Here is a 27,137-nt window from a genome sequence, read left to right on the forward strand (position 1 = left end):
GGGTTACTGAAATTTATTTTAACACATTTCCAAATTTCATCTTCACTTTGCTGGAAACGCATGGTTTTGCAAATATGTTCAATCTTCTTTCTACCTTGAACTTCTTTAATATACCTCATGTGAAATTTACCGTCTTCATTGCTTTCCTCTGGTAAATCATTCATACTCTCAGATAATCGGGACAAAGCATCTGCTACGTAATTATCACTCCCTTTAATATATAAAATTTCATAGACAAATTGCTGTGAATATAGAGCCCGAGATTTAATCAGCCTTTAAATATTCGGCAGTCTTTCAAAAACGTTAATGGTCTATGATCTGTATGAATAATGGTTTTGTGCCCACATCAATAATTTCGAAATTTCTTCAAACCCCATATAATGGCCAACGCTCTTTTTTCTGAAATAGTATAATTCCTTTCATACTTGGTAAGGGTCCGACTGGCAAAAGCTATCGTTCTGTGTTTTTGTTCTACTGATTCTCTGTTTTCCTGGAAAATTTCTATACCTATACCATACGCACTAGTATCTGTAATAATGTGTAATGGTTCACTCAGAACTGGGTGATGCAACATAGTTTTTCTTACCAATTCATTTTTCAATACTTCGAAATCTTTTTGACATTCAAGTGTCCAAATATAAGCGCTATATTTCGTTAGTAAATTATTAAAATGCGGGCTGTTAAACGCTTGCCACTTCGGAAATTTGCAATAAAATCCACAAAGACGGAGAAATACTTTCTACTGCTTTCGATTATTAGGTGGTGGGCATCTTTCTATTGCGTTCAATTTTTCTGGGTCCTTTCCAGTCCCAAATGTAGATGCAATGTATCCTAAAAACTGTATCTCTTGCTTTACTAATTCGCAGTTCTTCAATTTCAGAGTCATTCCTCCTGCCTGAAGAGCAGTGAGGGATTTGTTCAATATTTCAAAATATTCCTTCCAGTCCTCAGTGGTAATCAATAAATTATCCACATGTATTGTCAATATAGCACAAATTTCTCTTCCTAGTACTGAATCCAATGCTCTAATGAAAACAGAAACAGACGTATTTAAACCAAAAGGCACGACTTTATACTGGTAACATTTTTCTGCAAGTAGAAATGCTGTGTATTCTCGTGATTCTCTATGTAGTGGGGTTTGCCATTATCCCGCAGTGAGGTCAAGGCCAGTTAAATCCTTTATGTAATGAAACTTTTGTAGTAGATCGTGTAAGTTTTCTGGTCGATTTACTTCTCTTTTTATAGTCTTGTTCAGAGTTCACTCGTCAATTACATCTCTGATACTCCCGCCCTTTTGGTTTACTGTAATAAATGAGCTGTTGCATTCACTGTTACTTCTTTCTATCACTCTCTATTCGATCATTTTGTCAATTTCAGCCTGTACTGCTTCTTTCTTTGCCAGCGGCACTGGGTAAGGTCTTACGAAAAACGATTCATGTTCTATTGCCTCGATACGGTATTCAAACTTTTGCCCTTTTATCTCAAAATCTATCAGTAGCTGTTTACGGATAGGCTTACTGGACATGCCAGTCGCCCCTATAATCTTTACCACATTTGCTGACGTGATACCTAATCCTGGTTTCTTCGAGATATGGTCGATAAACGATTCTGAAATAGCACTAACTTGGGATCCTGTACCTAAAACTACTTGTAATTCAATGCCATATATTTTATCTGGGATAATGGTTTGTTTAACTATCCTGTGTCCTATATCTTCCTGTTCTTCCCATTACAAATCTTGTTCGACCATTAGATCGTTCCGAGAAATGTTATCAACTGACAATTCCTGTATGTCTGGGGGCTTTTTCGGTTTTTTTGATCTCTACTTATTTAGCTATCCCGGTGTCATTTTATCGGGTGGCTCTTTTAGTTTTGGAATTTCAAATTCTTTCATGACAGTGATCAAGGCTTGCCCCAGTATTGTATCATCTGGAGGCTCTCACAATTCGTACCCCAGCACTGTATTATCCGGTGGCTCTTTCTTTTTCGGTACAGTTTCAATTTCCGGGATCTGTTTCGAAAATCTTCACTTATTCTTTCATTCCCATTTTCGGTAAACGTGTAATCATTATAGTCTACTTCCTTATATTTTCCCTCATCTGAACTATCACTGTGTTCTTCTTCACTATCTGATTCAAGTAAGAATGCAACTCTTAGGCAACGAGCTAATTCAATAGTTGATGTTTCGTAGACTTTGGTTTTTTGACTATCTTCTACACAACGCACTTGATCTATGATTACAGGCAATTTTCCGATATCACTTTGAATAACATCAGCTTCTATTTCGTATTTAGTGTCACCTTCATGCACTTCAGTAATTCGCTGCCGTCTCGTGGCGTCATCTGTTGTTACATCTGTCAAACTACTGTCACCTAATGCATTCTGTACTCTCCCGTCCCGATCGTCTTGGTCAACTTTCGTTTTTGTGTCCATCTCTTTTATTCTGTTACTATACTGTATCTTTAGCTTTCTGCTCTAGGAAAAGTTCTACCAACTATTTCTTCTAATACATTTCAGGATCGTGCCGCTGGGCGTTTTATTACTCGTTCTACTTCTGTTTTTCGCTTAACATTTCTGTTTTCAATCAACTCTGCCAGTATATTTCAATAACGTCCTGTCATGTGGTGCCACATGTGACACTATTGGTGCTGCGCGTGCGTGCGCATGCTGCACTGTTTGCTGATAACAGACTTTTCTAACCTGTCACAAACAAGCCAAGTGTAACACTCTAGCAGCGCAATTCCCAAATATGGCATAAATTAACCAGAATTGTTACCCTCTGGGAGAATTTTCGAATTTAACCGTGTGTTACCTAACAGGAAGAGGGTATCGAATATGAATTTCGTAATAGTAACAGTTGGTAGATAACAGAAAGACTAAAATTTTGCAAGAAGTTACAGTAACGGAGTTCTTGAAAATGCAATAATAAAACGGTCGCCAGCCTAATTAGGCATAATAAAGTGAAGTCATTATTTTGAATGAATCTGTCTTTACTCTTGCAAAAAGAACTTTCATTAATTCTCTTTCATTAAAGTGCAATGCACACCTGCAATAACCAGACGAGCTACACAGTGTATACTAGTAGTTATAAACAGCACATGTATGAAACCATAGAAATAAATTTTAAAAAGGATTAATCCCTGTTGACCATAATCTTCACTTTTACCTTTCACTACTATAGCACAGGAATTGTTCCGAAAGGCTTACACATGATTAAGTGGCATCTGATAAGAGTTAAAGTTTGACTAATACACATATACACATCACAAATGCAGTAAGATAACACTTCAAATGATTACTTCAGGTTTCTTTAGCTAGAAAACAACTATTCAGTTTGGTTTCTTTCTGATATAAAAGAATGAAATGGGGCCCATAAGCCATCCCTTCTTTGTATAAGCTAACTATACACACTTTTCAGAAATGTTTTGCATTATAATAAAGGCTGAATCTCTGCCACACTTAAAATCATTTATCTTGCCGAGTTTCAACATTATTTGCACTGACAATACTCTCTACTCTCTACAACTTGCGAAAGGACTTCACGTAAAAGTTTAACTTCAAATAGCATCAAAACCAAGTGCTTTATAACACCACATGTGAAGCAAGTGATTTTCACTGAAAACTTTCATGCAGCTATACATGACACCTATAAAACAGAAGGAAACCTGTAAATTTTTATAAATTCAGCAATAACTGCGTCTCTTGATTTTAATGAAACCAAAAATCGGACTATACAATTTTATACATTTCTGCATTCAGACTTAGGCGCAATGAAATAAAACGGATTGTTATCAGTGTTTCATACACGGGATAGTCGGTCTGTAGTGTTTTGATGAGAGAACCCTATTAGGTACCATGAAAGAAATAAATTCAGGGTTCGAACACAAAGTTTAGCAATATTTGAATTATTATTGCAGATTAACACTCGCACAATCACTCTGGTTCATAGTGTTATACAGTTCTAACCTCTTGGGTCTGGTGAAGTAGTGGCGACAACCTGGGCTCTTCTTTGGCAGTAATATGCTCTATTTAGTTCTTCTTGGCGACGAGAATATCATTTTTAGAGCCGTTTACAATGTGAGAGCACCATTTAACAGCCGCAGTTTCACCCGAGGCCATCCCATCTCAAACTGGGTACTGGATGCCTCACTCGGCACCTGCGCTGTTGACTGATCGGCTGATGTCTACTGACTGCCTACTGTGCTCCCTGACTTGTCGTCAAGACTGAGCGCCAATTCCACCTGTTAGGCCGCGCCACACCATTTCCGTAGTGGAGGGAAATCACTATGCCTTTTACATTATATAATACAAAGTCCCTAAGTATGAACAAGTTTTTACAATGCAGTTTCTCATACATAAACAAACATATACAGTATTATTCCATTATTTAAACACACAGTTATAATTCTACAAAAATTATTACGCTAAACTCCACTTCCTTACAGTAATGCAAAGCCATTAAGCAGTAAAGAGTAAACACTTCATACTTCACATAATAAATTACACTGGATGAACTACTCACTATCGATTATGGTGTTAAAAAGACTCAAATAATCAAAGACATTCTTCATATGCCCCATAGCCCAGGTTTTTATGGCTTTGATACTACTTTGTCCAATCACTTCATTTTCATGGCTGATGAATGGTTCTCGAATTCCAGCTAGCCCTGGGATTGCCTGTCTCTGGAGCTCTCTTCGTGTTATTTTGGTGTTTATACGGTTCTGTAGTGACGTTTGCAGCAGGCGTCCTTTTCTTTTTGTCACAAGCCTTTTCAACGACTGTCTTTCACAATCAGCCAACACACAATTTCGTCCGCGTTGTGATTCAGTGGACGACATTTCTAGGCTTTTCTAGTAGCGATATAAATATTCTAAATGATGTTTCTTGAAGCAAAAATACCTTGGCTACTTTGGTTACCGAAGTACCCCCTTCCCCCCCCCCCCTTCCCACCGCCAACACGATCACCATCAATTTGCCCCAGATGGAAAGCACTGAGCTCCAATGTAACTAACTTCAGCATACATTTATTATGTGGTTTCCATAATTTTGTCCACAACTTGCGTAGGATTCAAGAAGTCCCTCCAACGGGTCGCGTTTTCTTTGGTGTTTTGCCAGACACATACATACACAGATCAAGAAAAAAGTTTCGCATCATCTCGATTGCGAGAGTTCCGGGACCTGTAGAGAAAATTTGAGATCAACATAAAAATCATTTCCGCCCTTTTTGTTCCTTATGAAAACCAAACGTGACATGTAGTACCACCATACATCGAGAACTCCAGAGGTGGTGGCCCAGATTACACATCGGTACCACTAATACCCAGTAGGACGTCCTCTTGCAGTGATGCATGCCTGTATTCGTCGTGGTATACTATCCACAAGTTCATCAAGGCATTGGTGGTCCAGATTATCCCACTCCTCAACGGCGATTCGGCGTAGATCTCTCCATAAACAGCCCTTTTAAATCGATCACAGGCAATTCCTATAGCGTTCATGTCTGGAGAACATGCTGGTCACTCTAGTCGAGCGTTTTCATTATCCTGAAGGACGTCATTCACAAGATGTGCACGATTGGGGTGCGAATTGTCGTCCTGAAGACGAATGCCTCGCCAGTATGCTGGTGATATGGTCGAACTGTCGGTCGGATGACGCCATTCACGTATTCCTTTAGGGCGCCTTCCATGATCACCAGCGGCGGACGTCTGTCGCACGTAATGCCACTCCAAAACAGCAGGGAACCTCCACCTTGCTGCACTCACTGGACAGTGTGTCTAAGGCGTTCAACATGACCAGGTTGCTTCCAAACACGTCTCCGACGATTGTCTAGTTGAAGGCATATGCGACACTCATCAGTGAAGAGTACATGATGCCAATCCTGAGCGGTCCATTCGGCATGTCGGGCCCATTTCTACCGCGCTGCATGGTGTCGTGGTAGCAAAGATGGACCTCGCTAAGGACGTCGGGATCGAAGTTGAGCATCATACAGCGTCTTGCCCACAGTTTGATTCGTAACACGACGTCCTGTGGCTGCACGACAGGCATTACTCAACATGACTGAGTTGCTGTCAGGGTTTCTCCTAGCCATAATCCGTAGGTAGCGGTCGTCCACTGCAGTAGTAGCCGTTTCGCGGCCCAAGCGAGGCATATCATCGACAGTTCCTGACTCTCTGTATCTCCTCCATGTCCAAACAATATCGCTTTGGTTCACTCCGAGACACCTGGACACTTCCGTTGTTGAGAGCACAAAATGCAATGTGGACGCTATCGAACTGCCGTATTGACCGTCTAGGCATAGTTGAACTACAGACAACACGAGCAGTGTACCTCCTTCCTGGTGGAATCACTGGAACTGATCGGCTGTCGGACCCCCTCCGTCTAATAAGCTATGCCCATGCATGGTTGTTTACATCTCTGGGCGGGTTTAGTGACATTTCTGAACAGTCAAATGGACTGTGTCTGTGATACAATACCCACAGTCAACGTCTATCTTCAGGATTTCCGGGAACCGGGGTGATGCAAAACTTTTTGTGTGTGTATATAAAAGAATTTTAAAGCGAGATTTTACGTGCTCATTCGATAGAGTAGCTCCAAATTAGTCTAGCGCGATATTCGTTTGATACAACAGGCACTGCAAGCCTTCATAATCTTTCTGTCTTCATGGTTAGTTTTTGGTTTTGGTTCTGCGTTGATGAATTGTATTACAACCGCTTTCCCACACACATCAGAGAAGTAAGAGATTAACTGCTATTCAGTACCAGCTATTCAGTACCTGTGCGAGAAGCATTCCAGCATCAGTACCAAATAATGTTTTCACCGGAATGACTAAAATTTTCTCCTGCCTAAGCAAAACATATCGTATTACGTGATATTCATCTCTGAATATGTGTGGGCTACAGCAGTTCAAGACGTAGCACATCATACGTTTATTTTCTCTAACAGTTATTGCCGAGGAATAATTTTTTTTAAAGAGTATGAAAGAGTTCTGTGACGCAATACACAGAAACTTGTAATTACAACGTACGTTCATAGAAGTTTTACAAGACAAACGTAAAGTGTATAGTGCAACTGTAACTTTTGCCTGAAGTTTCATATTTATGTTGCTCTGCATTTAATACTTTTCCATGTGTCTTCGCAAGATTGGGGACTTAAGGTCTTCAGTTGAATATGCCCGACCTTTCTTTGTACTTCATATATAATTTGTTATGGCGCACGTGACTGAAGAGTAGTCTGGAATGAAACATTTAGAAATGGCTACGAAACAAATAACGAAATTGTGATGGCCGTAGCAAAGAGAATCCATTTCCGCCCGTGAAATGTAAATATTTAAGGCAAATGAAACGGTGAAAAATTTAAACTGTGAGCCGAGGGAAGAATGGACGCGGGTGCGCAGAGAGAAACAACCGTTTGTGTTATTTTTGCACAGAAATCTAAGGAAGGAATAGAAATGCCCTAGCTTTTTCTTAATCCGGACAGGATACTGAATTGTGGAAGTTGGCTTGTTTCAAAACTTGACGGTGGATATGGGAAAGGAGTAACACATCGTTTCTGTTTGACGGAACCAAGATGGTAGGAAAGTGATTACGTGAGTCACGAGTACAGTGAGTTGATGGGTACCAGTTCAGTGATGTGAGAACTGAAATGCGTTTTCACTATGGAACCAATAAAGTAGTCGTGTGATGTTAGTCACGTAACGAGCCTGACCCCAACCACCCGGTGTGGGCGTTAGAGGCACGGACATAGGCAAACAGATGGATTTTGCACACTTTATGAAGTTTGTAATATTTACAGCATACTGAGTATATACATCATTAATAGGAGGCCATTTTGAGAACACACTTTAGTGGTATCTTTTTATCAATTTTCTGTAGTTACGACCTTAAACCATGATGAGTTACTTGGTCAGAATGACCTGAATAGAGCTGTAGGAGCCGCCACCAAGAAAGAAATATCGGGCTATGAAGCAGAGAAAGTATTTAATTTTCCAAGACAAACTCTTGTTCGATAAGTCAAATCTGGATATAAAATCATATTAAAGTTAGGGTGAAAGTTTACTTTGACTGAAGAATAACTCTGAACTCCGTTCTCGAAAAGCAAGGAGGCAAAAGTGGGTTATCCAATAATAACTAAAATTTTGACACTATGTACCTACACATACTGTACGAGAAACGGTGTGACTTACCATTTTTCTGATGTTAAGCAGGTGCAACCAGCAATGGAGAAGGAAATTTTTCATGGATAGCCCTATCATTTCCATCAGAAAATTTCAAAGTCATGAATCTTTTTGCGGAACAGAAGTTTTAGCACTGAAAATGGGAAAATGTTATGATTGTCTCTTAAGTGAGTGCAACAGCAGCAGCTATTCCTCCAATGATCGCATTCAAAGGAAAACGCATGAAACCAGAGTTTGCTGACGCTCTGCCTATAGGCACCGTTTGCTGCATGATAGAAAATGGATCAATGGCATCAATAACTTCTGTGAAATGGTTACACTGCTTTGGTCGTCATAAACCAGCTGGTCGGTGCTTATTGATTTCTGATAGAGCCAAAAGCCACTTAGATCATCACTTTCAACAACACGAGTTGCAGCCTGTCGATCCCCTCGGTTAGGTAGTACATCGTGAATTCGAACGGTAATGGGATCAAGAAGTAATGACGTACTGGCACAATCAATGTTAGAGCGCATAAACTAAGAAAAGATTCGGAACAGGCTTTACCAAAATTTGGTAATAATCTATGACCATATCTAATATCACAACTGTGTTTAAGGCTATTGGATTGTATCCGTATGATGTTATCCCAGAAGTTGCATTTACAACTAATATTGTTTCCGAGTTACAAAATCCTATAGCTTCAGAACCTCAGTGCAATTCCGCAAAAATCGGGAGACACATTAGACACTGAGCCCTCAAGTGTGTCAAATAGAAATCTGAACCGAGTACGGAAATGGTTTGTGGAGGAGGATGACTTTGTCGAAAATACCATTATTGATTGAGATGACGGTGGAGCTGTTGCTTTAAATAGTAAGGGTTCTATTTTGAAGAAATAACTACCTTCGAAGAAAGTTAAAACTAAAATTCCGAGAATATCGAAGAAACTAACCGAAAAGCCAAAGATGCATCTTGGTTTAGTGAAGTGTGCAAAGTAACATTCTGTGGAACATATGCGTAGCTATTACGTCTGTGGTCTTTACAGCCATGAGGAATGTGTCGGAATAACGAAAGAGGACAAGGACACTAAAGTCAAAAATCTTCTGGGTCATCAGGCCGCGTCATGTTTCTTCTAAAATGATCGACGTTTCGACCCCTCTGCTGGGATCTTCCTCATGGTCTCCCGGTGTCCTCTAGCGGCCTAATAACCCAGAAGATTTTAACTTCAGTGTCAACGGCCACGAAAGACTGCACACTTACATAGGACAAGGACAGTTCTATATGCCCAAGGTGTGTGCACAATGTTTAAAAAAAAGTAACAATATTGCGCTGTCAGTCCAGTATGATGAATATCTTACGTGGGTAAGTCATTAATCCTTCAGAAACCATTACATATTTTGAATATGCTCTGGGAAACAATTTTTTGTGACAGTAATAATGCATATTGTAAATCAGATTTTATTAGATTTCAGTATTTTTAATTTGTTTCTAAAAGAAGTTGAACAGGCCACATTGGGAAGACCGTGTATTCTATGTGCCCAAAACCAGTCTTTATTTATACCTGCCTTGCCTAATCATAGTACTTGCTCCACATTGTGATTTTACATGCCCAATTGGATTTATTTTAAATTGTAATGAACCCCCATAATTTACTGGCACTCACCAAAATAAGGCAAATAGAACATTCGTTAGGAAGACCACATGAAATACAGTTATTTTATTTAAAATTATCGAACTAAATATTAACTGATTGTCGTTACAGGAAGTGGACGCGGAACAAGAGTATTTTATCTTTAGCGGGATCATATAGATAATTTGTGTATCACCAGAAGAAAACGCAAATAGTAAGGAATTGCAATTGTTATACGAGTTTATGCGTAAGGCAGTGCATAACAGTGGTACATCAATAAAAAAAACTGCATTCTAGTTTTTAAGAGAAACCTTACAGAACAACAACATGACCTATTTCATGGCGTCACATCTCAATATATGGAAGAGCAAGGACAAAACATAGTCATTAAAAATATGGTAAAATAAACCTATCGTAGTGGCGCACACTAGTATATCTGTGGCTAACATCAGTCTTGTCCAGATCATCGACCTACTACTTTCACGATATCAGCAGAATCACAGCGCGAAACCCATTCTGATATTTCCTGAGTTTTCATTTGATAACTACTGTGTGCTGTTGTGAGAGTTAGCCAAACCTTGCCTCCGCGGCAACCATCCGTGGTAGTGAACAGACACCGGCGAAGCTATGCGACAAGACTTGCACGCAACAAGACTATTTTCATATCAAGGACTTCCGAGTCAAAAGCAACCACTTAATCTAAGAAAGCTCGCGTGGCGACAAAGAGGGGATATGGCGAGAGAGGAAGAGATAAGGTGCTCTATTCCAAAGGCGTGCGGATTCCCTGTGGCGCGGAATTGAAATATAAATCACCGGTAGGAGAAGTGGGGTGAGAAGGGTGCGATGTACAGGGGTGGAAGCCAGTTTTACCACCCCTCTACCGCTCCGCCATCCCCACCGCAACCGGAGGTCTTTTCCACACCACGCGCCGGGTATCCCGAGCTCTTGGGTTCTCCAGAAGAAGCGCTTCGCGAAAAATATGTTCCCAGTGGGGTCGTGACACTGCAGTGTCAGAATGATGGGTGTCAAACGTAGAACAAAAGGGAGTCACGACAACTCTTTACTTTTACAGTCGTGCACTTACGGCCGGAGTGCTGTTCTTGATCTGTCTAAAAAATTGTGCGATATAATATAGATTGATTTAACTACGTCTACATCTACATCTACATGGTTACTCTGCAATTCACACTTAAGTGCCTGGCAGAGGGTTCATCGACCATTTTCATACTACTTCACCACCAATCCACTCTCGAATGGCGCGTGGGAAAAAGGAACACCTAAATCTTCCCGTTAGAGCTCTGACTTCTCTTATTTTACTATGATGATCATTTCTCCCTGCGTAGGTGAATATTTTCGTATTCTGAAGAGAAAGTGAGTGATCGAAATTTCGTAAATATATCTCGCCGCAAAAACGGCCTTTATTTCGGTGACTGCCGCCCCAACTCGCGTATCATATCAGTGACACTCTCACCCCTATTGCTCGATAACACGAAACCAGCTGCCCTTCTTTGCACTTTTTCGATGTCCTCCATCAATCCTACCTGGTAAGTATCCCACACCGAGCTGCAATATTCTAGCAGACAAGTGTAATGTAGGCTGTCTCTTTGTCGCATGTTCGAAGTGTTTTGCCAACAAAGCGCAGTCTTTGTTTCGCCTTCCCCATAATATTACCTTAGCTACCTAAGTTACTCGCAATTGCAATTCCTAGGTATTTAGTCGAATTGACAGCGCTTAGATTTGTACAATTTATCGTATACACAACATTTGTCAGATTTATTTTAGTACCCATGTAGATGACGCCGCACTTTTCTTTGTTTAGTGCCAATTGACTGTTTTCGCACCATACAGATATTTTCTCTAGATCATTTTATAATTTGAATTGATCGTGTGATGATTTTACTAGACGTTAACTACAGCGTCATCTGCAAACAAACTAAGGGGGCTGCTCAGATTATCACCTATATCATTTATATAAATCAGGGACACCAGAGGGCCTATGACACTACCTTGGGGAACGCCAGACATCATTTCAGTTCTACGCGATGATTTACCGTCTATCACTACGAACTGTGACCTCTCTGACAGGGAATCACGAACCCAGTCACACAACTGAGACGATAGTCCATATGCACGCAATTTCATTAATAGTCGCTTGTGAGGAACGGTATCAAAAGCCTTCTGGACATCTAGAAATATGGAATCGATCTGAGATCCCTTGTCGACAGCACTAATTACTTCATCGGAATAAAGAGCTAGGTGTGTTGCACAAGAACGATATTTTCTGAATCCGTGTAGGTTATGTATCAATAAGTCATTTTCTTCAAGGTGATTCATAATGTTCGAGTACAGTATACGCTCCAAAATCCTACTGCAAATTGAGGTCAGTGATATGGGTCTGTAATTCAATGGGTTCCTCCTATTTCCTTTCTTGAATAATGGTGTGACCTGTTGTACAGGATGGCGGGTATGGGCAGGCGGTGGGCGTTATGGAATAATAGTGTAAATTTTAGAGAAAGGCCATTTATTGGCTAAAGCATGATGAAAGGGGCTACATAGGCCTAGGGAGGTGAGGGTGAGCCAGAGCTTACAATTTGGCGAACATTGTTCGCGAAGCTACCGAAATTGGTCGTCTGCCAAAACTAAGTCCACAGTGCCGTAGCACCGGGAAAAGCGGGAGATGTTCAGTGCTACAGGGCGCGCATCCGACTCGCGGGTGAGCAAGAATACAAGAGAGCGGTCCCGGCGACGGGCGGCCGGGTATGTTCGACGCACCACGCGGCTTCCTCCGCCCTGATTGGTCAGGACCGAGCAAACCGTGCGGGCGGCATGGAACTTTCCAGAGCGTTGCCTGCTAAGCGACGCCTGGGGCGGCGTTACCTCGTCAGCACACGAGAGAGGCGAGTGAACAAGGTGCCCTTTCTCGGTGCTGACTTCCTGTTACTAGACCGTGGGACGAAAGAATTTACAGGCAGCTAACACTGCCGGTCGTGGCTTGGCCGTAATGGAAAAATGAAGTTACCGTTTGGGTGCTCATATAATAAAGTAAAATCCCTTATTGTCTGGCTCATCCTTTACACTACTTTCCAGTCTTTAGGAACAGACCTTTCGGCAAGTGAGCGGTTGTATATGATTGCTGAGAAAGGCGGTATTGTGTCTGCATACTCTGAAAGGAACCTGTTGGTATACCATCTGGATCGGAGGACTTGCCTTTCGTAAGTGATTTGAGTTGTTTCGCAACACCTAAGATATCTACTTCTATGTCACTCATGCTAACAGCTGTACTGGTTTCGAATTCTGGAATATTTACTTTGTCTCCTTTCGTGAAGGAATTACGGAAAACTGTATTTAGTAACTCCGCTTTAGTGGCACCATCATCAGTAACATTTCCATCGCTATCGCGCAGTGACGGTATTGACTGTTTTTACCACTGGTGTAGTTTACATACGACCAGAATCTCTTCGGATTTTCTACCATATTTTGAGACAATGTTTTCTTGTGGAAAGTATTAAAAGCATCTCGCATTGACGTCCCCACTAAATTTCGAGCTTCCGTGAAACTTAGCCAGTCTTGGGGATTTTGCGTTCTTCTGAATTTGGCATGTTTTTTTTCGTAGCTTTTGCAACAGTGCTCTGACGTGTTTTGTGTGCCATGCCACAAAATACATACTATCCGAGTAAACGTAACCCTGGAAGACGGTTAATGGATTCCACCATAGAATCAAATGAACCAGTCTAAATAGTCACAGGAGCTATTATTAGCCAAACATGTGTACGATGCTATCAGGAGTGAAAACAGAGCTGTTAGAGCAACAACGACTGAGTTACAGAATATTTTAAATAAAAAAACTAGTCTTTCTTCAGAAAACAATTCTGTAGCTGGACACCAAAGTCATTGTATCATTTATGTTGAAAAATATGGTCTGGTATTTAACGAATTAAAAAAACAAAAAAAACTTGTTGCAAAATTTTACGTAAAGTACCCTTTTCCTCGACCTCTTTCCCTAGTCTTTCTTAACATAAAACGAAATGAATATGATAGCGATCATGTTGCTTAGCGTAAGGAACGGAATCTTAGCAAGTAATGATCAGAACAACTTCACTCTGTTCTTGTTACAAGACAGTTCAAGTAGGTATTAGAGGCACATGTCTGAAATTGAGAGAAGTTACGGACACCAAACTGCCAATACCAAAAAGGAAAGAAAGACTATATGCGCACAAAGTGGCATACAGTTTACAGCCAAACATCTGCTTGGAACGCAGACGAAGAGGAAGGACTGAAGGACTGAGTGCTTAATATCTCGTCGATAGATACATCTTTAGAGAATGCAACGACACAGTGCCCTGAATTACACAGTTGTGCAAAACTAAAGGACGAAAATTACTTTCGCAGGTTGTATCACTACCAGCTAACGTAGCTCGACGCCAACTTGCACCATACTTAGAAAGAAATTCTAGAGAATAGTACAGAAACTTACATTGTGTTCTGCGTTACGACCTCTTCAGAGGGGTCTACCGCATGAGCGTCTAGGGAAGTGATTCTATTGGTTGTTTCGCGTTGCCTGCCACCGGTGATGATGACATGATAATGAGGACAACACCCATTCCTGAGAGGAGAAAAATAATACAGAAGGTAACTGAAAAATATACCCAGTGAGACGTGCAGAAATGATGCTTTTATTCAAAGACGATAATTACACCGAATTATTGCGACTCATGATAGTCCCTTGGAAATTACGATATGCGGCTCATTATTCTTAATACAGTGTGTGATCACCATGGATGACCATGCACGTTTTACAACGTGCTTCCATGCTGACCAGAAGGTTGGTGACACGTTCTTTTGGTAAGGCGTTCCGTTCTTCCACCTGTGCGGTTGATAAATGCTGTGTGGTCGTTATCACAACGCATCGAACACGTTCTAGATGAAATGCACGTCAGGGTAACGGGCAGGCCGGTCCGTTTGTTGAATATCCTGTTGTTCCAAGATCTCATCCAACTGCCCTGTTCGATACAATCGTGCATTGTTACCCATGAAAATTAAGTCAGAGCCCAATGAAACTCTGAAACGATATAAATGTGGAAGGAGTACAATTTCACAATAACGTTCACCGACGACCCGGTGTTCAAAGTTATGGAAGTCAGTACGCCAATGTAACATTATTCATCTCCACACCAGAATACCTCGCCCACCAAATCGAACGTGTTCATACGAGGAGACATCCAAAACAACTTCTCAGACTGAATCCGCTCTCATCCAAGAAGAGCACGCAACCCCACTCCTAGGAGGTTTTGTCTCTGTGCTTTTGGCACCATTGCAAACGGTTCCACAGATGTGCGGGTATCAACGGAAAACAACGTACTGGTCGTCGGGCGTGAACATCCCATGTAGTCCCTGTGTCACTGTGGAGTGTAAAATTGTTTGCCTTAAAATTACACCCATTTTTTGACGTGGGTCTCGTCTTGCCTTTTGCGAAATGTAGCGGTCATCTGCGCTGTAGTTGGCCGTGGTCTACCACCTCCTCCATTTCGACAAACAGCAGTGCCCTTGGTTCGGAACGCTGAACCACCTTACTCACAACATAAACTAACAAGATACAATTAATTGTGAACCTCGTTGAGCGTTTGGCACATCGTGGGTCTTCCGGGGGCCTGATAAGTACTTACAACCTATTAAACAAATTTTGGCCCATGCGCTTTATTCAGGATACAAAGAGAATAATTTATACATCGGAGGTAACCTAAATTAATGGAGGAATGAACAGACATTCATGGTCAGATACATTCAGAGGAGACGAGATTCGTATACGCTTACACAGTGTACACACTTACACAGTACGCCATACGATCATAGTACAGGAAAATCATCGCATCCTGAAATCCTAGAAGGGTGTTTAACCAATGTGACGACTCATAGGAAATGATCTATCCTGACTGATGGCTTTAGCCTCGAATTTCCTCTTGGTTGAAAGTCAAAATAAAAACATGGCAAATGAAATAAATATTTTAAAAAAATCGGATGATTCCGTCAATCCGATGAAAGATATTGTAGCGGCACCACCGTTTAGGATAGGGAAAGTTCGTTTTGTTCGATATTTGGAGCACGAGTTACAGCCAGGTGCAGGCTGGATTGCAGTAAGTTACGCATACCAGCAGTTGCGAAGGCAAATAGAGGCCACGGGGTCGTGGAACTGCTAGAGAGGAAGCACACAGCAGTTTCCATGGCGCGAGTCACAGGCAGAAGAGGGCCTCTGGCCAACCTAAGTATTATGCACACGTGACGTGAAGCGGTGCATAAGCGAAACAGAGGCGCGCAGCCGCGTAAAAATAGGTGTTGTTTTCTAAAGAGAGTCATTCAAGTGTAGCAGCTCTCCTGGATGGCGATGTGTGTCACACCACGTGCTACACGCAACAGCAGATGGGGTGACATTGTCCTAGTCCATGGCAGGTCGTTGGTTCGACCCTCTGAGGCAGACGCAGGGTCTGCAGGGGCCAGCGGCGGGTCAGTCTTGGGCCCACTACCGCGGGCAGTCGACCTGGCTTCCAACACATGCCGAAGGCATTCTGGGGCGAGGGCCGCAGATTCGGAGGCCGGACTGCGGGCGCTCGATGTCGCCGCGTTCTAAGCCACGTTGTTGAGGGCAAGAAAAGCGCGGACCATCTTGCAGTTGTCAGCCAGCTGCTCGGCGGCTCCCAGTGGAGCAGCGCTGAATCAACAGGGAAGAAGACTGCTGAGCCGGCTGCAGGCGCAGCCCTGACAACGCAGTCCTACATGGCCGACACACAGCAGCGCATTGCACTGGGTCACTGGGGCAGTGGCATCAGCATTGTGGAACCATGTGATACGGACCAAGGTAGACCGAGCGCTGTAGTAGAAACAAATAAATCACTTTGAAAGTTCTCGCCGAGTTTTAATATGGCACTTCCTGCCACCCGCCCACTACATTTGGTGTCAAGACGCCACATCTGGCGTCTGATATCATAACAATACTTACGTACAAGAGGTGCAGAGTAACACTACAATTATATGCATAATATGGTGTAGGGAAATCTTTTTTGCATGCGAAAAAGCTTCCAGGTGCCTTGGAATTGACATACACTCCTTGAAATGGAAAAAAGAACACATTGACACCGGTGTGTCAGACCCACCATACTTGCTCCGGACACTGCGACAGGGCTGTACAAGCAATGATCACACGCACGGCACAGCGGACACACCAGGAACCGCGGTGTTGGCCGTCGAATGGCGCTAGCTGCGCAGCATTTGTGCACCGCCGCCGTCAGTGTCAGCCAGTTTGCCGTGGCATACGGAGCTCCATCGCAGTCTTTAACACTGGTAGCATGCCGCGACAGCGTGGACGTGAACCGTATGTGCAGTTGACGGACTTTGAGCGAGGGTGTATAGTGGGCATGCGTGAGGCCGGGTGGACGTACCGCCGAATTGCTGAACACGTGGGGCGTGAGGTCTCCACAGTACATCGATGTTGTCGCCAGTGGTCGGCGGAAGGTGCACGTGCCCGTCGACCTGGGACCGGACCGCAGCGACGCACGGATGCACGCCAAGACCGTAGGATCCTACGCAGTGCCGTAGGGGACCGCACCACCACTTCCCAGCAAATTAGGGACACTGTTGCTCCTGGGGTATCGGCGAGAACCATTCGCAACCGTCTCCATGAAGCTGGGCTACGGTCCCGCACACCGTTAGGCCGTCTTCCGCTCACGCCCCAACATCGTGCAGCCCGCCTCCAGTGGTGTCGCGACAGGCGTGAATGGAGGGACGAATGGAGACGTGTCGTCTTCAGCGATGAGAGTCGCTTCTGCCTTGGTGCCAATGATGGTCGAATGCGTGTTTGGCGCCGTGCAGGTGAGCGCCACAATCAGGACTGCATACGACCGAGGCACACAGGGCCAACACCCGGCATCATGGTGTGGGGAGCGATCTCCTACACTGGCCGTACACCACTGGTGATCGTCGAGGGGACACTGAATAGTGCACGGTACATCCAAACCGTCATCGAACCCATCGTTCTACCATTCCTAGACCGGCAAGGGAACTTGCTGTTCCAACAGGACAATGCACGTCCGCATGTATCCCGTGCCACCTAACGTGCTATAGAAGGTGTAAGTCAACTACCCTGGCCAGCAAGATCTCCGGATCTGTCCCCCATTGAGCATGTTTGGGACTGGATGAAGCGTCGTCTCACGCGGTCTGCACGTCCAGCACGAACGCTGGTCCAACTGAGGCGCCAGGTGGAAATGGCATGGCAAGCCGTTCCACAGGACTACATCCAGCATCTCTACGATCGTCTCCATGGGAGAATAGCATCCTGCATTGCTGCGAAAGGTGGATATACACTGTACTAGTGCCGACATTGTGCATGCTCTGTTGCCTGTGTCTATGTGCCTGTGGTTCTGTCAGTGTGATCATGTGATGTATCGGACCCCAGGAATGTGTCAATAAAGTTTCCCCTTCCTGGGACAATGAATTCACGGTGTTCTTATTTCAATTTCCAGGAGTGTATATAGATTCTGTTTGATTTCGAAGGAAATCTTATACCATCGTCCAACAGAATAGCGGAAAGCTCAGGTAACGATGATGGTGGATAGCGTTCACATCCCCTTCTCTCCAAAGTCACAAAGGCGCCATAACTGGTGATTGTTGTGGCCAGGGACGATGCGACAATTCGTCCTCGTGCTCGTGAAACCACTCCTGTACGATTCGAATTGTATGAACAAGGACCCTGTCGTCCTGGAACAGGGCTTTACCACTGGGGAACAAACATTGCACCATGGGATGTACCTGATCAGCGAAAATGGTCAGTACTGCAACCTTGCAGTGTAACCATGGACACTGTGGAATACCGCTATTATTGCTGCCCAAATCTTCGAAAACCTCAGTAGTTCATTCTTGTGACGAAAACTAGCCAGAAGCTGGAAACAGTGCGAAACAAGATTTAACCGAGCAAAAGCCTTTCTTCTATTGCCTCATAGTCTAGGTTTTATTCCTTCGGCACCATGTTTTCCTGTTAGGGGCATGTACTTCACCGATAAGTGGTTTTGGAATTCCTGCTCGCAGTGCTATTTGCTGTTTATGGAGTTCCTTTCGTGTTGTTTTGGTGCTGACAGAGGTAGGGAGAGCGACATTAAGTTCTACAGTTACTGCTGAAGTTGTCGTCCTTTCGTTTTTCGTCAAAGTCCTTTTCAGTGACAGGTAGTGTGTGACACTTTTCCGTGCGCTGTGTGACTTGGCGGGTATTTCCCAATTTATGTGTATGTGGTATAAATCTTCAACACGATGCCTCTTCAATCACCAAACACTTCAGCTACCTTGGTTACGGAAACACCCACTATACGGACATCGATAATTTACCCACATTCGAATTCACTTAGCTCTGACACAATGCACCCTCAGCTACACAGAGCACTGTGCAACCAACTGGGTGGGCTTGGGTTTAAAAATATGTGAGCTAAATATTACGATAAATTTTATAAATAATCGACAAGTACGCCAAAGAAGAAGAGATAGAACTACAATGGACATGTTATTCCATGGACTCTTGCGCTTATATGCGTGAACTATCTTTCCTTTGTCTTTCACTTATCTTATCTGCTTGGATTCGGACCTAAGAGAACGTTCTTGTGTAAAGCCCATCTTGCTGTACCAGCTGATAATGTAAGTTGTACTTAAAACCCGCCGGCCAGTGTGACCGAGAGGTTCCAAGCGCTTCAGTCTGGAACCGCGCAACCGATACGGTCGCAGGTTCGAATCCTGCCTCGGGCACGGATGTGTGTGATGTCCTTAGGTTAGTTAGGTTTAAGTAGTTCTAAGTTCTAGGGGACTGATGACCTCAGATGATAAGTCCCATAGTGCTCAGAGCCATTTGAACCATTTAGCCACTTAAAACCCCAAAAATATAATGGTTATTTTGTCAAAAGTATTTGTGTATGTGGTCAATCAATTGGTAGTCTGATACCTGGATTGTCTTAAGTAGATATGGGCCTTAACAAAGAATTTTCATTATTAGGCGCCATCTTAGAAAAATCTTTAACAGTTTTCTTTTGATGTTGTGTGATGTCCTTAGGTTAGTTAGGTTTCAGTAGTTCTAAGTTCTAGGGGACTGATGACCATAGATGTTAAGTCCCATAGTGCTCAGAGCCATTTTTTTAGTTTTCTTTTAGCTCATCTGCGTGACGTGCCGTCGGTTAGGACAATTAACTTTATTTCAAATCCCACGAGATCGGAGGCAGCTACTAATAATTTCACAATTTTACTTACAGATTTTCTTTATATAACGAGATAACATCCCAGGCAGAAAAGGTCTGGTCACAGGTTCCAGTTCCATTATAGGATATCATTTGTATATGCTACTCTTGTGTATACTGGGGAATCGAGACGAAACCACGATATTAAGTAACGTATTGCAGTATTTTACATCGAACAGACTTGGCAAATATTCTCTGGTGCAAAAAGCATACGACTTCTCACGAGCCTGGAATAATATCTACAGTGTTGAGTAAATAAATAAAGGAAACTTAATTATCGATGATTACGTAACTGCCCTGAGAACTGAGTAGATTACTGAGTGCTACTGAGTTTACGTTGAGCTAAATTAAACAACATATTACACTGTTAATAATATTCCTACATTAGTTATTTCTCTTTTATACTGAGCCATTGCATTAATGCGTGTTTCTTTTTTATATAAGTCACGGGTCATATTCATTCTATTAAATAACATTGATAGCAAAGAAAAAGAGTCACGAATAATTTTTATTTTATTACATTACAAGCTGCACAGGTTTTGTTGGTGGTGAACTACAAGAGCACAACTTGCAGGTTCCGCTGGCATCTGCGTTCATGTACAACCATGCATTGCTAGCGATCTTCCCATGTGTTTGTCCAAACCTGTACAGTTGGAAGATTATGAAGGCACACTATATGTAAACACAAACTGATTCTTTTATTTTAATTACAAAAGACACCGAGAAAATGCACTGAAAGAGAACTTCAAAAAAAATCTTGACTGATAAATAACGCAAGTAACGTATCGGGCGGCAAATGCTGTAGTAGTTCCGCAACATAATCCCAAGTGCTTACTGTAAAGCGGCTTCGTACAACTCTATAGTGATAGTTCACATCGTCAAAAAACTCGGCATTCATACAATGTTGCAGCGTAACATCAAGTGCCGGCACATCGGCCGGAACGATACAGCAGAGAAGGCTGTGAGACGACGTCAGCCAATAGAACGCTGACTAGGACGACACCACGGCAGGAGCGGCACCTATACGAAGAGAAGAAAGCGCCGCTCCAGCTAGAAGAACCGCACTAGAAAAGGAGCAGTGATATATAAACACTGTAACCGTGACTTGTAAACTTCTGTGATTTGCTTCCATGGAAATTCTATGTATCGAAAGACTTTGATTATTTGCATGTCGCTATTTGCTTGCGACCCATCTTTATAAAAACCCAAAGTGTTGTCAGCTTAAGTTACTGTAATAAACTCCGAGCCGGCCGAAGTGGCCGTGCGGTTAAAGGCGCTGCAGTCTGGAACCGCAAGACCGCTACGGTCGCAGGTTCGAATCCTGCCTCGGGCATGGATGTTTGTGATGTCCTTAGGTTAGTTAGGTTTAACTAGTTCTAAGTTCTAGGGGACTAATGACCTCAGCAGTTGAGTCCCATAGTGCTCAGAGCCATTTGAACCATTTGAATAAACTCCGTTAATAAGATTTGCGTCAGTGTTGTCTAGCTATCCGAGAAAACAACTTCCTAGGCACCCTATAATAGATGAATGGGCAGGACCCCCCCCCCCTCCCCGGTCCATGTCCTATTAAATGAGAGTAGGTTTAAAGCATATAGAAATGTACACAAGAATAATGAAGAATGACGTTACTGTTCCAAAGCTCGCAAAGCAGGCTATATGAAGCGCTCAGCTTCTCACACGTTCTGCGAACAAGTGGCCACAAAAAATGGCTTCCACCCGTCTATCTGTTAAAGGGAGTGGACGTCACATTCCATGAACACTGGAGAGACAAAAGTACCGCACGGCTGCTGTGGACTCCAGACATTCCTCCTTCAGGCATATGGATAGTGTTGGTGTAGCTTAGCTTTAACAAATAAGCAAATGTATCTTCTGCTGAACTCTGAAACTGCACTAACAAAGTCTAGGAATTCTACTCCATCTCTTTGAGTCACAGGTAATTTTACGAACTGCTATTTAACCAATATGCTTTTATTTCAAGAAATTTGAAATCCAGTTCATTACTGAGTCGCGGTTCATTTCAGCGAGATAGCATATGAAATGGTATTAGGGGAAATGGGTCTGCAGTTTACTTTAATTGGGAGGCGTTTAACAATTCCCGAATTGGTTTTACAACGAATAAAAACATCCCATATGCCTTGACTGGAGCAGGGGCAATGGACTAATTGTTAATTCATTTTTGGAAAACTGTTCGTCAATGTTCCAGGTAGATGTAAGTATATTCCCTACGGTTGCCAGGTATTCTTGCATACATGGTAGCTTTTGACGACTAGCCAGTCAGTCTCTGATCTGTCTACCACTCGTTTTCCTATTCAGAAGATTAACTGGTTCGTAATATTGCCGCCCCCATTACAAGAGAAGCGAAAATTGAGTTGGGTGACGAAGAGGACGAGGAGTATCTTACGGCTCACTTAAGTACCACTCGACGACCTAAAACATTTTAGGATAACATAATGTTTCTTTTTCTGAGAGGATACACGGGATTTTCATCCCCCTCATCCTTCAAGCGCAACGAGTGAGATATTGTTTTCAAGACTCTAAACTCACAATGTTGACGAGGGGAGCCAAAGTCCAGCCATCAGAATTTAAGTTTTCTCTAGTTTTTCAAAATGAATTGGAGTGATTTCCAGGATTTCGGTCCCTGTTCGTGTGTAACCTTTCACGTGACTCCTCCTTCGAAATTGTGTCAATAGGACTTTAACACCTGATCTTCTTTCCTTTCACTCACGAATCTATGTCCAGTGCCTTAGTGACTTGAAACCCACACTCAATACCAGTCGAAGAAAGGCACTAGTATTTACCATCATTAAGGTATAATAGGATACAGAGGTAGCAGACGTGGTCGTGCGGTAGCGTTCTCGCTTCCCACGCCCGGGTTCCCGGGTTCGATTCCCGGCGGGGTCAGGGATTTTCTCTGCCTCGTGATGGCTGGGTGTTGTGTGCTGTCCTTAGGTTAGTTAGGTTTAAGTAGTTCTAAGTTCTAGGGGACTGATGACCCTAGATGTTAAGTCCCATAGTGCTCAGAGCCATTTGAACCATTTTTAGAGGTAGCAGAAACCGAAATAATGTAAGAATCGACCAATGTCTTCCCTTCTGGTTCCATGGAGTAAAACATGGCGTAGTGTTTTTGACACTAAAAAATTACTGTCAACGTTGTGTAATGAAGTGGGGGAGGATTTTGGATTGTTTGGGGAAAGAGACCAAACAGCGTGGTCATCGGTCTCATCGGATTAGGGAAGGACGGGGAAGGAAGTCGGCCGTGAGCTTTCAAAGGAACCATCCCGGCATTTGCCTGGAGCGATTTAGGAAAATCACGGAAAACCGAAATTAGGATGGCCAGACGCAGGATTGAACCGTCGTCCTTCCAAATGCGAGTCCAGTGTGCTAACCACTGCGCCACCTCGCTCGGGGAAGTGAGTGAGACCAGGGGATTCACTTTAGCAACAAGACATTCCAATAGATATTGTAAAACTTTTTGGGTCTGTGCATTTGGAAATCAACCACTGCAAAATCAGTAAGAAGAATGTACGGAGAAACAAGAAGAAACGTGAAGGCCGGCCGCTGTGGCCGAGCGGTTCTAGGCGCTTTAGTCCGGGACCGCGCGACTGCTACGGTCGCAGGTTCGAATCCTCCCTCGGGCATGGATGTTTGTGATGTCCTTAGGTTGGTTAGGTTTAAGTAGTTCTAAGTTCTAGGGGATTGATGACCTCAGATGTTAAGTCCCATAGTGCTCAGAGCCGTTTGAACCAGTAACGTGGAGACATTCAAGCCATACTTACATTCACATCGTTAAATAAAAACCGAGTCGTTTCTTGTAGTTAGGTGTCGTGTGACACGACGTTGTTCCATGTAACAGGCGCTAACATCTCACAGAAACAGAAAATCACATTCTCAGACTATTAACCTTCTGGAGTTCATTATTCTAGTTCATGGAATGTACCGTTACAGCTATTTTCTGATAGCTTCATCTCGTAAGATTTACTCAAACGTAGCTATTTTTCTGTGCATGCCTTTTCTTACAAGAAAAATGAAAACTTTGTCATTATTTAGCAGTTAATTAAATGTTTATTTTAAAATAAGAGAACAACCCACGCAGGAAAATGAGTCTCTTTGTGAAAGTTGTCGTTGACCAAAAAGGAAGACAAAAGGATTCCTAAGATTTTATAAAAATCAGTAAAGGATTGTAAGAGAAATTAATCGTAGTTCATTAACGTCGCTTATTTCCCAAAGAATCCTGTATTGTATGCGCACGGTGACAACTTTGCTACAAAAGCGATGTTCCACAACAAGAAATGACGATTTTCTCCTGACTGAAAGAGAAATGCACTGTTATCAGAGAAAGATGCCTGTAGCGAACCATGAGAGTTTAAGTGGTAGGTATAGTGATGCTTAAATACAAAGCACCATATGAGTTCAAATTTTTTTCTACGGTTTCCACCATTTCATCTTTAATCGCTGCGCGGCCATCGATACCCGCTACACGTTCACCTTGACGTATTTTGCTTATAGCTTCTACTGAACTTTGAACAGTTACCGGTTTTGTAGCGCGTACTTGTGGGCAGTTCTCCTAACACTGTAGTTATGCCACTATATTGTACAGTGATTGTTAATAGGGCAATAACAAGCAGGAGGTGGATCCCTGGGAGCATAACGTAGTCGCAGGTTCATTACTCAGCAAATTTCCTCCACCTGATGCGGTAATGACTGGATATTTTCTGCGTCACTCCGTCTCTTGCTGGAAATAGCAAGAGATCTCCATGGCAAACACACTACACCGGTTCGATTCCTGGCCGTGTTGGGGACTTTCTCCGCTCGTGGATTGGGTATTGCGTTGTCCTCATCGTCATTTCATCCTCATCACCGGCACGCAAGTTGCCCAATGCGGCGTCGACTGGAATATGACTTACAGTCGGCGGCCGAACATCCCCGGATGGAGCTCCTGGCCAACAATGCCATACGCTCATATCCATTTGTGTTGTTGTTTGTGCTTCCTCATGACGGAAGGTGGGGACGCTGCCTTTAACATAACTACGTGGTAGGAGACACTAGCACCACATTTAACGGTTACAAATCGGACTGTCAAATACGCTTTGTATATCTATTGTACACTCCTGGAAATTGAAATAAGAACACCGTGAATTCATTGTCCCAGGAAGGGGAAACTTTATTGACACATTCCTGGGGTCAGATACATCACATGATCACACTGACAGAACCACAGACACATAGACACAGGCAACAGAGCATGCACAATGTCGGCACTAGTACAGTGTATATCCACCTTTCGCAGCAATGCAGGCTGCTATTCTCCCATGGAGACGATCGTAGAGATGCTGGATGTAGTCCTGTGGAACGGCTTGCCATGCCATTTCCACCTGGCGCCTCAGTTGGACCAGCGTTCTTGCCGGACGTGCAGACCGCGTGAGACGACGCTTCATCCAGTCCCAAACATGCTCAATCGGGGACAGATCCGGAGATCTTGCTGGCCAGGGTAGTTGACTTACACCTTCTAGAGCACGTTGGGTGGCACGGGATACATGCGGACGTGCATTGTCCTGTTGGAACAGCAAGTTCCCTTGCCGGTCTAGGAATGGTAGAACGATGGGTTCGATGACGGTTTGGATGTACCGTGCACTATTCAGTGTCCCCTCGACGATCACCAGTGGTGTACGACCAGTGTAGGAGATCGCTCCCCACACCATGATGCCGGGTGTTGGCCCTGTGTGCCTCGGTCGTATGCAGTCCTGATTGTGGCGCTCACCTGCACGGCGCCAAACACGCATACGACCATCATTGGCACCAAGGCAGAAGCGACTCTCATCGCTGAAGACGACACGTCTCCATTCGTCCCTCCATTCACGCCTGTCGCGACACCACTGGAGGCGGGCTGCACGATGTTGGGGCGTGAGCGGAAGACGGCCTAACGGTGTGCGGGACCGTAGCCCAGCTTCATGGAGACGGTTGCGAATGGTCCTCGCCGATACCCCAGGAGCAACAGTGTCCCTAATTTGCTGGGAAGTGGCGGTGCGGTCCCCTACGGCACTGCGTAGGATCCTACGGTCTTGGCGTGCATCCGTGCGTCGCTGCGGTCCGGTCCCAGGTCGACGGGCACGTGCACCTTCCGCCGACCACTGGCGACAACATCGATGTACTGTGGAGACCTCACGCCCCACGTGTTGAGCAATTCGGCGGTACGTCCACCCGGCCTCCCGCATGCCCACTATACGCCCTCGCTCAAAGTCCGTCAACTGCACATACGGTTCACGTCCACGCTGTCGCGGCATGCTACCAGTCTTAAAGACTGCGATGGGGCTCCGTATGCCACGGCAAACTGGCTGACACTGACGGCGGCGGTGCACAAATGCTGCGCAGCTAGCGCCATTCGACGGCCAACACCGCGGTTCCTGGTGTGTCCGCTGTGCCGTGCGTGTGATCATTGCTTGTACAGCCCTCTCGCAGTGTCCGGAGCAAGTATGGTGGGTCTGACACACCGGTGTCAATGTGTTCTTTTTTCCATTTCCAGGAGTGTATTAAAATAACATTTCGTCTACATGGCAAGAATTGCCAATCTGAGGAAAATCTGAACACTAAAAATTCGTGTGCAGAAACTACAATACTAATCTTCCAGAGAGACGAGCTGACCTAAGTTGAACCCTAAAACCTGACGTCGTGGCCAAGTGCACCGTCACGCACAAAAAAAATAGTCACTAAGCACGACAAACGTGGATTTCATAACTGCTTACAATGCGTGGGCCGGAGCGTTCACAAGTTAATAGACCTGACTGTCCCATTCATCAAATTTTAGAATATTTGGCTGTATATACACTCCTTTTTTTAAATTATGTCCTTCAGGTGGCGTCCTACTGCACGAATACATTCGTGAAATCTGTTGTTGAGATTCCTCATTGACCGCTGCAGCATCTCAGCTGAGATACTGTGAATTGCATCCCGAATTCTCTGTTTTAATACATCTACGTTCTTGGTCGAGTCAAGCAGACTTTCCTCGTGAGGTATCCCCACACAAAAGAAAAAGTGAGATCACACATTTGCAAAAAATTCACGCACATATGCCACAGATTTCCGTGTAGTGTGCGACGTTGCTCC

This window comes from Schistocerca nitens, chromosome 5 (genome assembly GCF_023898315.1).
Source record: "Schistocerca nitens isolate TAMUIC-IGC-003100 chromosome 5, iqSchNite1.1, whole genome shotgun sequence".
Lineage (NCBI taxonomy): Eukaryota > Metazoa > Arthropoda > Insecta > Orthoptera > Acrididae > Schistocerca > Schistocerca nitens.